The following is a 15,260-nucleotide window of genomic DNA, read 5'->3' as shown; positions in this document are numbered from 1 at the left end:
CAAGGTAATTTCCAGTACATAGTTTTTTTATTGTTTTTGTTATTTGGCAAAGGAGCCATGAATAATAAAACCCCAAAATAAACCAAAAACATCCCTCAAATTATAGTTTACATTTTCCTTTCTTTTTATGACTTACATTTAAAAATTAAGTTTAGGAAGTTTAAAAGATTTTATTAAATTTATATAGCATTTATATGTGCCAGGCACTGTTCTGAATATTTTCTCTGTGTTAACCCATTCCCTTCAGAATAATTGAATGGCTATACTTTATCCTCTTCTTACAAAAGAAGTAAAAGAAGTATAGAAATTAAATAAATTCCCAAGGTCTCACAACTAGTAAGTAGGAAAACCAAGACCTAGAACTTGAGCCATTTTTCTGCCTTTTTAATTCCTCCAATATTTGGATGGAGTTAATAAGACATATCAAAACAACCCAAGCATAGATAAAAATAAAATAGTTTGAGACATAAAAAAAGATGAAACTGATAGTATAAGACCTAAATGTTGTGAGTAGACAATCCACCCATATTGCTTTTGCATAAGGTAAACCTAGTATAGAATCACATATTTGATATTGGAAAGGAACATTATAAATATGCTATCTCAAATGCTCAAATGATAAAGGTTTCTTTCACCAAGTTAAGATCTTAGGATAGATGGGCTATCCAATATTATGAAAACATATTGTCTGCTACAGATCAATCCTCTGTGTAAGATTAAAAATGCTAAATGAAATGTATTTATATTATAATTATCTTAAATATATTGAAGAACTATAAGAAAATAATAATCAGTTTTGAAAAAGATAAGTGGAACATTAAAGCTAATTTTTTTTCTGTAAGAACATTTACCAAAGTGGAATAACTCTAACCATCGTTTCAAAGCATTTCAGAATTGATGATTTAAGAGACCAAGCCCAGAGTTATTCAAGTTGAGGTGTCTAGTAGAATATCATCACCTTTAAAATAGTATGGCTAAGGCTATACCTGAAGTATAGATGTAAAATTTATCCTTAAAAATTGCCTGTTTTAAGAAAAATTTATTTTGACATTTGTCAGAATGGTATAGGAGGATTTATTCAGGACTATCATAATTATAGTAAATATTGAAGTGGGTTTTTGTATAGAATAGAAAGGAATGGACTCAACTTGAAGTTGAGAAAAAAATGATAATAAGTAACCAAGGAGGTGTGTGTGTGTGTGTGTGTGTGTGTGTGTGTGTGTGTGTGTAAAATTTCTAATAAAATATAAAGGTAAGGGAAGATTTTGCTAAGCCTCCCTGACAAAATTCTTGGTAAAGGCAAGCCAGGGTAATCAGACCTTGAAGATGGTGGAGGAGAAAAATATGTTTGGATATTAAAATTGATCAGATATCAAGGATGGAGAATTCTGGTTGAAGGTATTTAACAGGATTCTTACTAAATTTGTAGTTTAGTCTACACGAGGACATGACCAACAATGAGATGTGGTTGAAAAAGAGCTAAGAGGAGCCTGACTAGAGTTTATGAACAAGGAAAGAATCTTTGTCAGTATTATTGTTCAGATCTAAAGTGTACCCTCAAAGTGTCATGTGTTTGGAAGTGGGCCTTTAGAAGTGATTGGACATGGAAACTGTTTAAAAGAGCTGGGAAGGTCCTCACTTTATTCCCCAAGGAGAGAATCATCAGTGATTGTTCACTGAGGGCTTCCCAGTGCCACAGTGTAATAGGTTTTGGAGAAGAAGAATGAGAGGAAATGGGGCAGAGGCAATATTTGAAGAAATAATGACTAAGTAGTTTCCTGAATTTAAAGAATTAAGAAACCAAATCATATTAATTTGGAAAAACAAACATAAAGATATAAAATATAACTTCAGATAGATTACTGACAAATTATTGGTTGGAAGTCAAATATCAGTGGAATTGCATCCTCAATATGCTGAGAATTTTAGAGTTCTGTACCCAACAAAATATCTTTTGACATTCTGAATGACTGTAAGAGACACTTTTAGACAAACAAGAAATTTTGTTCCCCAGTAGAAATCTCATTAAAATGCACCGTAAACATATACTTCTGTAGAAGAAATGGGATTCTTAGATGGAAGATCTGAAACACTATAAGAAAGGCAGAGTTGAAAAAATAGTTAATATGTGTATACATATATACAAACATTGAAATACATGGAAAATAAAATATAAATGCCTCAGATAAAAATTAAGTTCAACCTAACATAATTACCAATAGAATATGTAAATAAGAAAATGGTGTTGGAGTAGGACTATTACAATATGTATGCAATTTTCAGGAGGAAGATAAATTTATCACTAATTTTAGTTAATGAAACCTTGAAAAATTCAATTAAAATTCCTAGAGTAAAAGAATAAAATTTATATATGAGAGGAGTAAAGGTAAAATGGAAGCTAAAAAACACCAATCAATGAAAAAGAACATGAAGAGAGTAGAGAAAAAAACATAGATAATACAGGACAAGTAGAGAAGACAAAATAAGTTGGGGGAAATAAAGTCACCTCTAAGGGTAATTATAATAGATTAAAATACAAATTCTGTATGTAAAATAATACCCAAAGATCATTTGAATTTCAAACTTCAACAATAATCACAGTAATGTACTTCAAAGTGTACTAATTACAGTAGAAACATGACTATTAAGTTCTTTGGAACATGTACATAAAACATCAATAAGAACAGTTAAGGTAAAACTATAACCTTTCTTTCAAATCATTGAACTTGTCCTAAATAAATCCATAAAGCTGTTCCATCTTACGATTTGGAGTATTCAAAGCAGAAATTTCAATTTTCCCCAATTGATTAAATCTCAATTGATTTGTACAGGCTCAATATAAGTTCAACCAAAATCGGAAGAGAATATTTTAATTGACGTTTAAAGTGGAATAAGAAACTTGACAAGCTGATTTTAATGTTTATAAGAAAGAACTTATGAATATTATGAAGAAAGAGTAAGAATAATAAAGACATTCTTGAAGGTGAATAATAAGGTAGAGGTAAGTAGGTGATTTGCTCTATCTGATCTTAAAGAAACTATAGTTATTTTAATTGAGAGAATGTAAAAAATGGTCAGTTACTTAGGAAAAAAATAAAGTCAAGTCAGAAAAATCTATTAAAGATCTAAAAATGAAACTGTATTTGGTTAATCTTTAACCTGGGATGGTATGGGTATTCTTTACATTGTGTTTCTTTATACTTCACATATATTTTGAAAATGCTAGTTTGTATGAATGGCCAATTCAAAATATTAAAATTAGACCATTATTCTGATTGTACTGTACTACTTTCCAGGCAGATATGTTTAATTCGCCACAAAAAAAGGATCACATTAGAAAATGTTAAGGAAGCTGAAGGTGTGTCAAACTTATAAAAAGAAGATAAAAAATGAAAGTAGCTGACATCTGTATAAAATAAAAATGCATCCACTTATCAGTGAGAAATTAAGATTATAAAATCCCTGCCTTCAAGGAATCTCAGTATGATGTAAAGACCCAGAAAATGTTAGAGAAAATATCAGTGGATCTTTGTTTTTGTTAGCTTTAATGGAAGCAGACAACTGGAGACAAGATCCATGCCCTGTCCTGAGAATTTATACCTCTCTTCTGTAACCATTATTTTCTTCAAGTGGATTCATGATTAGTAATTGAATAGTGAGAAAAAAAATCTGAAAATTACTTGTGATTTGGGGAGATTATTTTAAAATAGTACTTAGAATGTAGTAAAATTTTAACAGAAATTAAATGTAAGGCTTATTTTGTTTTTATATTTTGTTTTAAAATTTTATGCGTGCAGGCATTACATATAATAAAATGAGCCCTATATCAAATAATACAAAACATACTTTTGTATTTACCACACAATCTCAGCTATAAAAATTTTTATAAGTGAATTTAAAAGCCCCTGTGTATTTGTTTTTGGGGATTTTTACTTTTTTGGTACTGGGGATTGAACATGGGACCTTGTGCTTGCGAGACAGGCAGCAGAACCACTGAGCTAAATCCCCAGCACCTTTGCATATTTGTAAATAATAACTTTGTTATGATATTATCCATCAACAGATGTCATGGTTTGTGTCTAGATGTGCCCCCAAAGCCTCATGGGGTAATAGGGTTTTTTCTGAGGTGTCTGAATTGAATTTGTTATGCTGGGATTAAGGGCGGTTATTACTAAACCAGTACATTGATTGGTTTGACACTGCCCTAATCTTGATTGGATAAAATAAAAGGGACACAAAGATACTGTTAAGGCTCTTTTGTTGCTTTGCTACTGTCAGTTGGCCATCAGCTGTTGCCCCTCTACCACCCTGCCTTGGAGCTAGCTGATTATGGACTGAAACCTCTACAAACTGTGAACTAAATAAACCTTTCCTCCCTTAAACTTTGGATGTCAGGTATTTTGTCTCAGCAATGAGATAAAAATAACTAGCCAACATAATTTACCATTTGAAGGTGTACATTCATTTCTTGTTTTAGTACATTTTCAGAGTTGGACAATCATCATCAGTATCTAATTATAGAGTGTTTTCCTCTCTTTCAAAAGACGCTCTGTACCCATTAAAAGTCATAACCCACTTTTACTTCCCCAATCCCTTATTAAACCCCAATTTTCTATAGACAATTTTAAATAAACTGAATCATACATTACATGGACTTTTGTGACTGATTTCTTTCACTTAGCATAATGTTTGCACTGTACATTTATATTATAGCATGAATTAATAGTTCATTCTTTTTTATTACCAAATAGGATCCTATTGTAGGGCTATATAACATTTATCACTTGATAGACAGTTGGTTTATTTCCACTTTTTGACAATTATGAATAATCCTGCTATAACTGCTTATGCTATTTTATTATGGACATATATTTCCAGTTCTCTTGGTTGTATTCCTAGGAATGGAATTGCTGGACCATATGGTAATTCTGACTTTACCTTTTGAAGAACTACCAGACATTTTTCAAAAGCAGCTACACATTTTATATTCCCACCAGCAATGCATAAAGGCTTCAGTCCCTCCATACTATTGTCAATAAATTTTTTTATTATAACCTTTCTAGAAGATGTAGACTGAAATTTCATTTTATTTTTGATTTGCATTTCCCTAATGACTATGCATCCTTGCTCAAGTATATTAACTATTTGAAAATTTTTTCTGGAGAAATGTCAACATCCACTTGACTGTTTTTAAAATGGGCAATTTTTGCTTGTATTGTTGAGTTTCAAGAATTATTTATATATTCTAGATACAAGTTTTTATAACTTATATGTTTCTCATTATTTTGTCCCATTTGGTGTCTTTTCACTGTTGCTAATGTCCTTTTACAAAAGAGAAATTTTAATTTTGATGAAGTCCAATTTATCTGTTCTATTTCTTTTTCATATGTGCTATGTCATATATATTAAAAAACTAAAACAAAAACCTAATACCCCTCAAAGTAACAAATATTTCCCCCAATGTTTTTGTTGTATCTACAATTTACAGATGCAGAGGGACTCTTGCTGAATGACATTACTTTATCATTTAAATTTTTAGACTCATTTTTATATTTATGTTTGTATATATCAGTATTATTTGTGGATTTCTTAAGATTTTCTGTTAGCAAAATGATGCCACATATGAGTAGAGAGATGGTATTATCTCTACTGTTTTGTTTTTATTCCGTTTTCTTAACCAATTGTTTTGGCTATAACCTCTGGAAATTTAATAGAAATAGTTCCTAATTTTTCACCAAAAGCATTCACTGTTTCATCACTAAGCATGACAGCTGTAGGCTTTCCATATACAATATTCCTATTTTCAGATTGAAGTTTTCTGTTTTTTTTTGTTATTGCTGTTTATTTGTTTTATTTTGAACAAGTAAAGGACAATGAATTTTGTCAAATGCTTTTTCTATACTTACTGACATGATCAGGTCATTTCTGCCCTTTGTTCTGTCATGTTGCTACTGCTTTTTGTAAGTTGAGCAAGCTTATACTCTTAGGATCAATCTTCCCTGATCTTGCTGTACAGTTATTTTTCCCTGCTACATCTTCTGACATTAGTAATTGTATCCTGTATTCTGATATTAGTATTTGTATCCTCTGTCTTTTTTCTCAGTTAGCCTGGCTAGAGGATTATCAATGTTTTTGATCTTTTCAAAGGTTTAGCTTTTGGTTTCATTACTTTTTCTCTAATTATTTCCTGTTTTTAATTTCATTGATTTATGATCTAATTTTATTGTATTTTCTGCTTATTTTTGATATAACAATCTTCTGTTTTTAGCTTCATAAAGTAAAGGCTTAGGTGATTGACTTTAGATCTTATTTTTTAAATATATGTATACAGTACCATATATTTGCTTCTAAGCACTGCTTTTTGTGCTTCTAACAATTTTTATAAGTTGTATTTTCACTTTTTCTTAGTTAAAAATCTTTTAAAAATTCCTTGGCGATTTCTCTCAGGCCTATGTGTTGTTTAGAAGTGCTTTTTATTCTCTGTATATTTTATTTTCCTTTATATTGATATTATTAACTTAATTTCACTGTGGTCTCAGAGCATGACTTCTATTCTTTTGAACTTGCTAAGATTTTTTTATGGCCCAGAATGCAATATATCTTTGGGAATATTTTACATGAGCTTGAGAAGAATGTGTATGCTGTTGTTGGATGAAGTACTCTATAGATATCAATTATATCCTGTCGATTGATAGTGTTGGTGACTTCAACTACTTCCTTACTGATTTTCTGCCTGATAGATTTGTTCTCTTTAATTTAGTCTTGAACTCGAACATCCTGTTAAACACTCTGTTAAGCCACCAGAAGGTGAAATGTGGCAGGAGATTTATTTGCTCTTTGCCTCTGTTTTCTCATGGTTTCTACAAACTCTCTTGATGTTAGTTCAATAACACTGGCTGTTTTGCGGCATCACCCACAATTTCTTTGATGGTATTTCCGAAAGATTTTAATATCATTACTTCTTTGCAAAGGCAGATGTCTTGTGCAAACAAAGGCATTTCTCTTTTGACAAGGGACAAAAACTGTCCTTAAATCAATTACTGATGAAGTAAAATAAGAACAGATGACAGTCTTTCCCTGCAAGGCAAACCTGAATTTTGGGTAGAAGTCTAAACATTAAGTAGACATGGCTTTTGCTTACCTTAGGCAGCTTTTTGTAGCAGAATAATTTTTCTTCAATTTTACTATCATTTGTTCATCTTACCATTGTTTCTGCATAACACACATTGGTAAAATATATTGGCTAACTATAGCTGGACAGAGAAATTGTAGTTGTTTCTATATTATGCAGAAGTATGTGGGTATCATGTCATCAGCCATCAGCTTACTACTTTTTTTTTTTTTGGTACTGGGGATTGAAGTCCAGACCTTGCACTTGCAAGGCAAGCACCGGAACCACTGAGCTAAATTCCCAGCCCATCTTACTATACTCTTGAAAGGAGCCTTTTCCATTTTCCTTTTTACATCTTATATAAGGATTCAGTCACTGATTCATTGTATTGCTGTTTTAGTTTTTCACTAACATTGTGAATTTTCTTTTTCTAATCAATAAGTTGTGTAGCTGTTAAACATAATGCACCCTCAATCTTTTATTAAATATTACTTTAAAGTATGAAAGCTTTGGCACACTTCTTGATTGCAGTAACATTTAAAATAACTTTCAACTTTTCTCAACATTGTACAAGTGTCTTTTTAATTTTTCTAGAGCCATTGTTCCATTTGAACTTGCCACAAATGATGAACAATAGAAGTTGGTAGCTTAATTTACCAATCCACTTAAGATTTATTGATGAATGGCCTTCATTGTGGAAATAACTTTCATAAGTGTTCCATGTTGCACTGATGCACTAAAATGACTGAAAAGGTGACATTATAAAAAATCTTTACCCTCATCAGATGTACCTTGGCTTAGGGCTGGAATCCTTTTTTTGATTGTATCATTTATCTTTAAAATGGCTATATTATATGTTTGTATATACAAATATTAATAGACAAAACAGACACAACAGACAAATATGTAAGAAAACTTTTAAACACATAAAATAAATAAAATAAAAAACTTTCAAATACAATTTACTTTACATCTATTTAATCCATGTTTTTCAAGTTTACAAAACATCAAATGTTAGGGAAGGAGTTGAATCACAATGGGTTAACATGTCTTCTTTATAATCAAAAATTCCCTGACTTTTTTCTTCTTAAATCAATCAATGTATCATAAGTGAACATTAGAAAAGATATTTGTGGGAAGTTGAAGTGAGGCTGACATCACTGCAATTCTGCAATTACTGGTGTTTGGGATTCTGTTCTCTATTCTAGCAATGCCATCTGTCCAAATAATGGAAAAGATATTTTTCATCATTGTACCATTTCATTATCTAATTTCTTTTTGTCCTGCTTCTTTTCACTTCAACATATATTTTCTATAAAAACTTGGGGTGAAAATTGAACTCTGGGCAGCAAGCCTACCCATTTTTATTCTGGGAGTAAAATGCAGCAGACAAAGTATATTGGGTAAAAACTTTCTTCTCCTTGCCCTGGAACCATGGGAAATCAGATTACCAGGCTGCTATGTATGGATCAGAGCAGGGGAGAGATAACTGGCTGCCAGAAAGAACAAAGAACACTGCTTTGCAGCCTGAGTGACAGGTCACTCCAGGTCACGTCCTTCTGTCACTTCACTGATGCTTTAATTTTTAGTTAATAAACTGAATAACAAAACCTATTTTCCTATTATCTTATGCATCGTTTCCAAGTAGAATAAAATTCACTGGGCCTGAGTGATTGTACAGCACTGAGTCATTATGTAGCAATAAGTATGTGTCATACAATCTCAAGAATACCATCTACTCTGCAAATGCAAGAGTTAGTGTGTCTCTGGGTCCATGTGAAAAAATCTAAAGATTTGAGGAGGATAAAGCAGAGAGTAGTAACTAGGGAGGAGGGATTATTTCTGAGAGACTTAGAGGTCCCATTAATGTTCTATTTCTTTATCTGGTGATTATGTACATTTATTTTATGATAAACCACTTATTTATATTTATAGGCATATATACATGCACATATATGTTAAATACATATATATTTACAAAAGTTAGTATATGTTTAGAAATTATGAAAATAATTAAAACACATATAATTACATATGGCAATGTATATAAATACATATATATGTGCATATCGCTAATATTTATGGTTTTATATATATATATATACTCATATATGTGTATATGAGTATATTCATCTCCCATTATAGAAAAATAAATTAAATAATACAAATAGAAGGAGAAATCCTATTCCCATTAAGTATTAGAAGGATGGAAAATATGACACAATAATGCCCCATTTTTATGTGATCAATTTCATCATGAACAACATTAATAGTCATAAAGAATGACAAATGCAAGAATAAATTAAAAATATTCCATGAGGACAGAATGAATTTAAGAATTCAATATGATTTTTGGAGTTAGACCACATTCTCTTTTTCTTAGTTTTTTCTATTAAAAGACCTCAGGTTAAAAATACAGTTTAATTTAGCTGCTTTATGTTTCAATTTTCTACATATAAAATGGTATAATAGAGTCCTTGTCCATTTTCTATTGTTTATAAATCATTTTGATCTAATGAGAATGGAAAGTGGTATTCAAAGTGCCATAATGGAACAACTAAAATGGCTTAATTTTTTAAGGTACCTGGAAGCATTCATATAAAATTAAAAAAAATACTTGTCAGACAGTAGGAATGCAACAGTCGGGTCTTGCCATGCACATGCCAAGCACACGCCATCACAGACAACAGTGTCTGAATTCTGAAGTGGTCTCCTCATACAGATTCTCTGGGTTTAGAAGGAACCCTGAGTTTGAATTACTTGGAAGAGTCATTCCATCACAGAATTTCCAGTCTGAGGGGTTTTCTGGAGACTATTTCATTCCGCAAATCCATTTTATATAATAATCTAATCCATGTTACTCTAAGAGCTTTCATTTTAAAGTCAGTTCTTTATTTTATATTGTAAAAAGGCTTCACCTCCACTTATGTATTGCAAGGGTAGGCATCTGTTGAATCTGAAGGGGTGGGAGAATTAAATTCCCTCATCAGTCTCTATCATGATTTACTTTTCACCTATGACTTGCCCTCTAAGATCTTTCGAACAGTCCTGGCTTCAGTATCTTAAATGAATTATGAAGGGTGATTTGGAGTTCAACGAGAAAAAGCAATGGAGAGGCAAATTAAATTTTTAATTGAATGATATGAGCTTAAATAAGCAAATTGTTTGGTTCTTTTTTAAATTTTCACTTTAAAGTGGCACTGTGTGGGAGGAAGAGAAGTAGGTAGCATGTGCGAGACTACACAGCTTTTACCAAATAGAACTTCACAAGAGCAGTAACTTCATAGGAGAAGCAGGAAACAGAGTGATAAAATTTTCTGCTACATAAAACGGCCCTGACAACCCTGCATCCTAAAATGGCCCCTGCCTACAGGAAAGGAGTCACTCTAGAGAGAACAAAGACCTGCTTTTTCCCACCTCGCCCCCACTTGTAGCCAATCGTCTGCCTCCACCACACTCCCCCAGTCCTTATAAACCTCACCCAGCCAACCCCTGGTTGCTGCTTTCACTATTGTTTGAGAAAGCCCAGCAGCTCTGTCCCTTAATAAAAGTCCTGCTTTGGGTGTTCGTGTTTTGGGTCATTTTATTTCTCTCACAGAAGAAATGTACATGTATTGGGCATATTATTATGCAAGACAGAAGCAAGACATGTCAAAACCCAGTTGCTACACTTTGGGATGTGAAGGATTGAAATAGAAAGTATAAGAATTTTGAGAGTATCCTAGGAGAACAGAATCCTGGACCTGTACAGATCCAGCTCAGGCCTGGAGAGGTCCACTCTGGTGGGAATGGGCCAGCGCAGTCTTTCTAGTCATAGTTTTGGGCCATGGATTACTCTGATCAATACAAACTTCCACTGTGTATAAACACCACATTTTCTGCAACCCTTCATCTTTTGATGGACATACAGGCCTCTTCCAGTACTACTTTGCCATAAAGAGGGATACACTTGGGCAGGGGATTTAGCTCAGTGGTGCTGCCACCTGCCTCACAAGCACAAGGTCCCAGGTTCAATCCCTGGTACCAAAAAAAAAAAAAAGAAAAAATTCTCTTATATGGGAAACTCAAAATATAAAATATAAATGAAGAGGAAAATAAAAGATAGATAAGAGGAAACAGTGAAATAAATCTTTTGCGAAAGAAATGCAGATCAAGAGATGGAGGGAGGGGGAAAACAGGGGAAGAGAAGAGGGTGAAAAACAATTAAGAGCTATGTACATGTCCCAACTGCCCATAATTAATGCAATCATTATATACTACAAATAAGTACTAATAAAAATAAACATTGCAAAAATACGAACTTCCAAACAAAAATTCTCAAATATAGGTGGAAGTAGAGGTATGAAGCCTCAAATATTTTTATATTTATTCATGAGAATTTTGTATGTTTCATTCCTATTATAAATTATAAACTTTAAATTTTTTTTCTCATTTGCTACTAGTAAACAATGCATAATAATTATTATATACACACATATTTTCATATGGTTCAACTGCATTTTCCACATATACTACTGATACAGGGGGAAGAGATGGAACTCCCAAACCTACTAGATATCCAAAATGTGAGTGTGTTCTCTAAAATTGAAGAACGAATTTTAGGAACAACGGAGTTTAAGAGTAGGAAAAACTTATTGGGGAAAGAAAGCTTTTGCCTAAGAGAGACAGAAGGGGGACTGGAAAATGGTTTGCCTGCCCACCCCACTTTTCAAAGATGTTTTATACAGCAAAGCCATGTGGTGAGTTGGGTACAAAGTGGGACAAAACTATAAGATCTAATGGAAATTTACAAGGTCGGCATGAGGTCGGACAAAACCATAACCAACCAATAAGATTATAAATACAGTCACCCAGGTAATATTGATTAAATGGGGGTCAAATGGGGGAGCAAGTCACATAGCAAGCATACAAGGAATTTCAGTAAGGGTGGGGGTCAGGGATATTTCCTGGAGAGGCTGGGTTAAGACCTTGACCCCTCACCCAGGTGACTGATACTTATTTAGAATATAAATCACAGCTATTTATCCCCAGGGAAAGCACAAGGGTATGTAGTTTTTCTCCTTTTACAATTCTGGCCTTCAGAGAATGTGTCTTGATTGTCCTCCATGTTGGCTCCAGGGCTGGCCCTGTCTAACTGCCTACAAGTTATCTAATTAACTTACCTATCTGCAATAGTATTATTGAATAATTAATTGCCTTGATTGAATAGCAAAATAATTTCCAATATATTGAAAAAATTTTGCTATTGATTTGAAATAGTATAATTTTAAGTGAATTAATGAATAAACATAATGTGAATAGTACATATTCTTTTGAGGAAAATTATTTTTTCATAAGTTTACCAAGAGTTCTTTTTGCAATTGATTGATGTCATGTACTTTTTTGACATTATTAAGAGAACTATAATTTTCTTCTTTGCTATGTTCATATGCTATAAATAACTTTGTTAGTATTCAACATTTGATTTCCTGGAAAAGAAATGTCTAATTGTGGTCAAGTTTTATTTTAACATACTGTTTCATTCAACTTATTGGTATTTTTTTTTAGACTTTCAGTTTATTTTCTTCCCTTTTTTTTATTTTTGCCATTCTTAAGATTGATAACTCCCTATATAATGATTGGAATAATTGTTTAATTTATAGGAAATCTTGGTAAATTTTTTTCACTTTCTTCATGGATCTCAAGCTTTTATTTTTATTTATTATTTATTTTTTATAGTTCTGATGATTGAACCCAGGACCTTCACACTGAGCTACATCCACAGCCCTTGTTGAAATTTTTGAAAATAGGATCTCACTAAATCACTAAGCTGGCTAGGCTGGGCTCAAACTTGTGCTCCTCCTGCTTCAGCTTTTCAAAGTGCTGGGATTATAGGCCTATGCCACCAGGCCCATCTGGTTTTAAGGTTTTAAATACTTCCTAAAATAATATTAGTTTTCCTGAATATGTTTCTTTCTAAGAAAAAGCAGAAATTACTTTATTTACTAATATTTCTTATTATAAATTAATTTACACTCTATTGTAATAAGACTCTTACAAAGTTAATTAGTTTGAGTATTCTCCAAAAGCTCTGTGGCATACAACAATCAAGCTTATGAGTCTTCAGAAAGAAGGGTCTACCTTGGTAGTATTGCTATCACAAGACTACTCATTGATAGAGTGTGTTGGCCTCCCTTGACCATACTCCTTGACCATACTACCTCTACACTTAATGGAAGCCCTAATTCCAACTATATATTTCTATGAGCCAATTAGTTGATATAATTTAATTCAAAGGTCACCAAACCTTTTCCATTAAAAGCCAGAAATCAAATATTTTAGACAAGTCTATTCAAAATTTCTGTTACTTTAGAGCATAACAACAGTCATAGATAATCCATAAACAAACTGGAATAGCTATATTCCAAAAAGTTTTATATGAAAAGAGTACTACATTGCTTCTTGGCCTTTTGGCTAAGATCAAGTGAAAAGAGTACTATGATTTTTAAAAAGCTATAAGAAATGATTTTGAAAGCTTTCACACGAGGAAATGGTTGAAGACCTGGTATGTTTAACCTGACTCAAACCTTATGCAATGTATGAAAGTCTGGAATAGTACATTGTATCCCATTACTATGTACAACTTTTATGTTTTTAGTATCAGTTAAAAATAAATTTTGAAAACAGCAAAGCTTCTAATAAAATACATTTTAAAAATATAAATAAATAATCCTTGACCCATATTGCCCTATTGGACATAGTTTGTTGATCCTTGATCTAGTTTATTGGTATGAAATAAATTTATTTATTTATTTGGTATCAAATAAATTTAATACAAGACCTTGACATTCAAGGATGTAGAGACATATTTAGTATTTTATTCAGTATTTAATATGATAATTTTAGCATTTTTTTCAGCAGTTAGAATAGCAAAAATTGACTCATAATTTTACCTATCCAACAGAAGCCTGCCACAGAGATATAACAAGATTAACCATCATGGCAATATGCTAAAAACTTGTTGACTATCTAAAGTTCAATTAATTTGAAGATGGAAGAATAAATTAAGGCAGAATAACTTTCAGAATGATACAGTTCTCCAAAATCTGCTTTTCAATGAAAACACTGACAAAAATACAGAATCATCTTTTTTAGACTCTGGTAATCTATTAAGGGATAATGACAATCCAAGGATTATTTTTAAGATAGACAAACCTTGACAAGAACAACAAGTTTTGTGTCATTTTACCTTGCCTTGTATTCATCCTCCCTTTATAGCTCTGAGATAGCCTTGAAATTCAGTAACCAAAATGATGGTAGTTATGAAAACCATTAGTCTAGCCACTGTTGTTGAGGACAGAACTGATTTAGAAATTGACAAAAGTCCATTGAAAGCTAGTTGAGGTTTCACTCTCAGGGCTTCTCTTTATGTCTTTATTTGACCTGATTCAGAGCTCACATTGTGCAAATATCCCTGTCATCAAAGTATTAGTCAAAAAAATCTGTGATCATTCTTTAGCACACAGCTGCCTAAGGTGGCTGTCAGGAGGCTTAATCAGAAAACTTGAAAGGAAAAGTAGGGGAATGAGAAGTCCACAGGGGCCTTTGTAAAGCCTGGGATATTTTAGGGAATGTAGAAGGCCAAATGCATATGCAGGACTGTGTATATGCCCAGGAAATACCTGAGAAGGCCTTCAGCTCTCATTTTTGATTTGAAGCTCTACACAAACAGGAAGTGAAAGCTAAGGCAGAGATGCCAACTTCCTGTCAGAGTGTTGAAGTCATGGTCTAACACACATAGACTCCAGGAAATACTGGGAGACATTGCTTCACATGATTTAAGGAAATGTCTTTTATTTATTGTACTGTTCTGTTTTATTAGAATTTATTTAAAATACTTACCATATATGATATTGCCTGAGATCAAATCCCTACTTAATTACTTCTTGTCAAGTAATGTAATCTCTCTTAGTTTTGTTATTTGTAAAAGGAAGTTACTGATACTATGTATAACTCATAAAGTTCTGGTGAAATATAGTGAGCAGTGTTTGGCCCATAGTATACCTTCAAATGTTAGAAATTATTTATATAAAAAATAAATTGTGTTAAATAGACTTTTAAAAGATTTGGTACTAGAGAGTCACACAGAACTTAAGGGGTAAAGTGGTTT

Source organism: Heterocephalus glaber, unplaced genomic scaffold (genome assembly GCF_053883595.1).
Source record: "Heterocephalus glaber isolate CG9 unplaced genomic scaffold, H.glaber_assembly_v1.0 deba00001463, whole genome shotgun sequence".
NCBI classification, from domain to species: Eukaryota; Metazoa; Chordata; class Mammalia; order Rodentia; family Bathyergidae; genus Heterocephalus; species Heterocephalus glaber.
Note: the sequence above shows the minus strand (reverse complement) of the source record.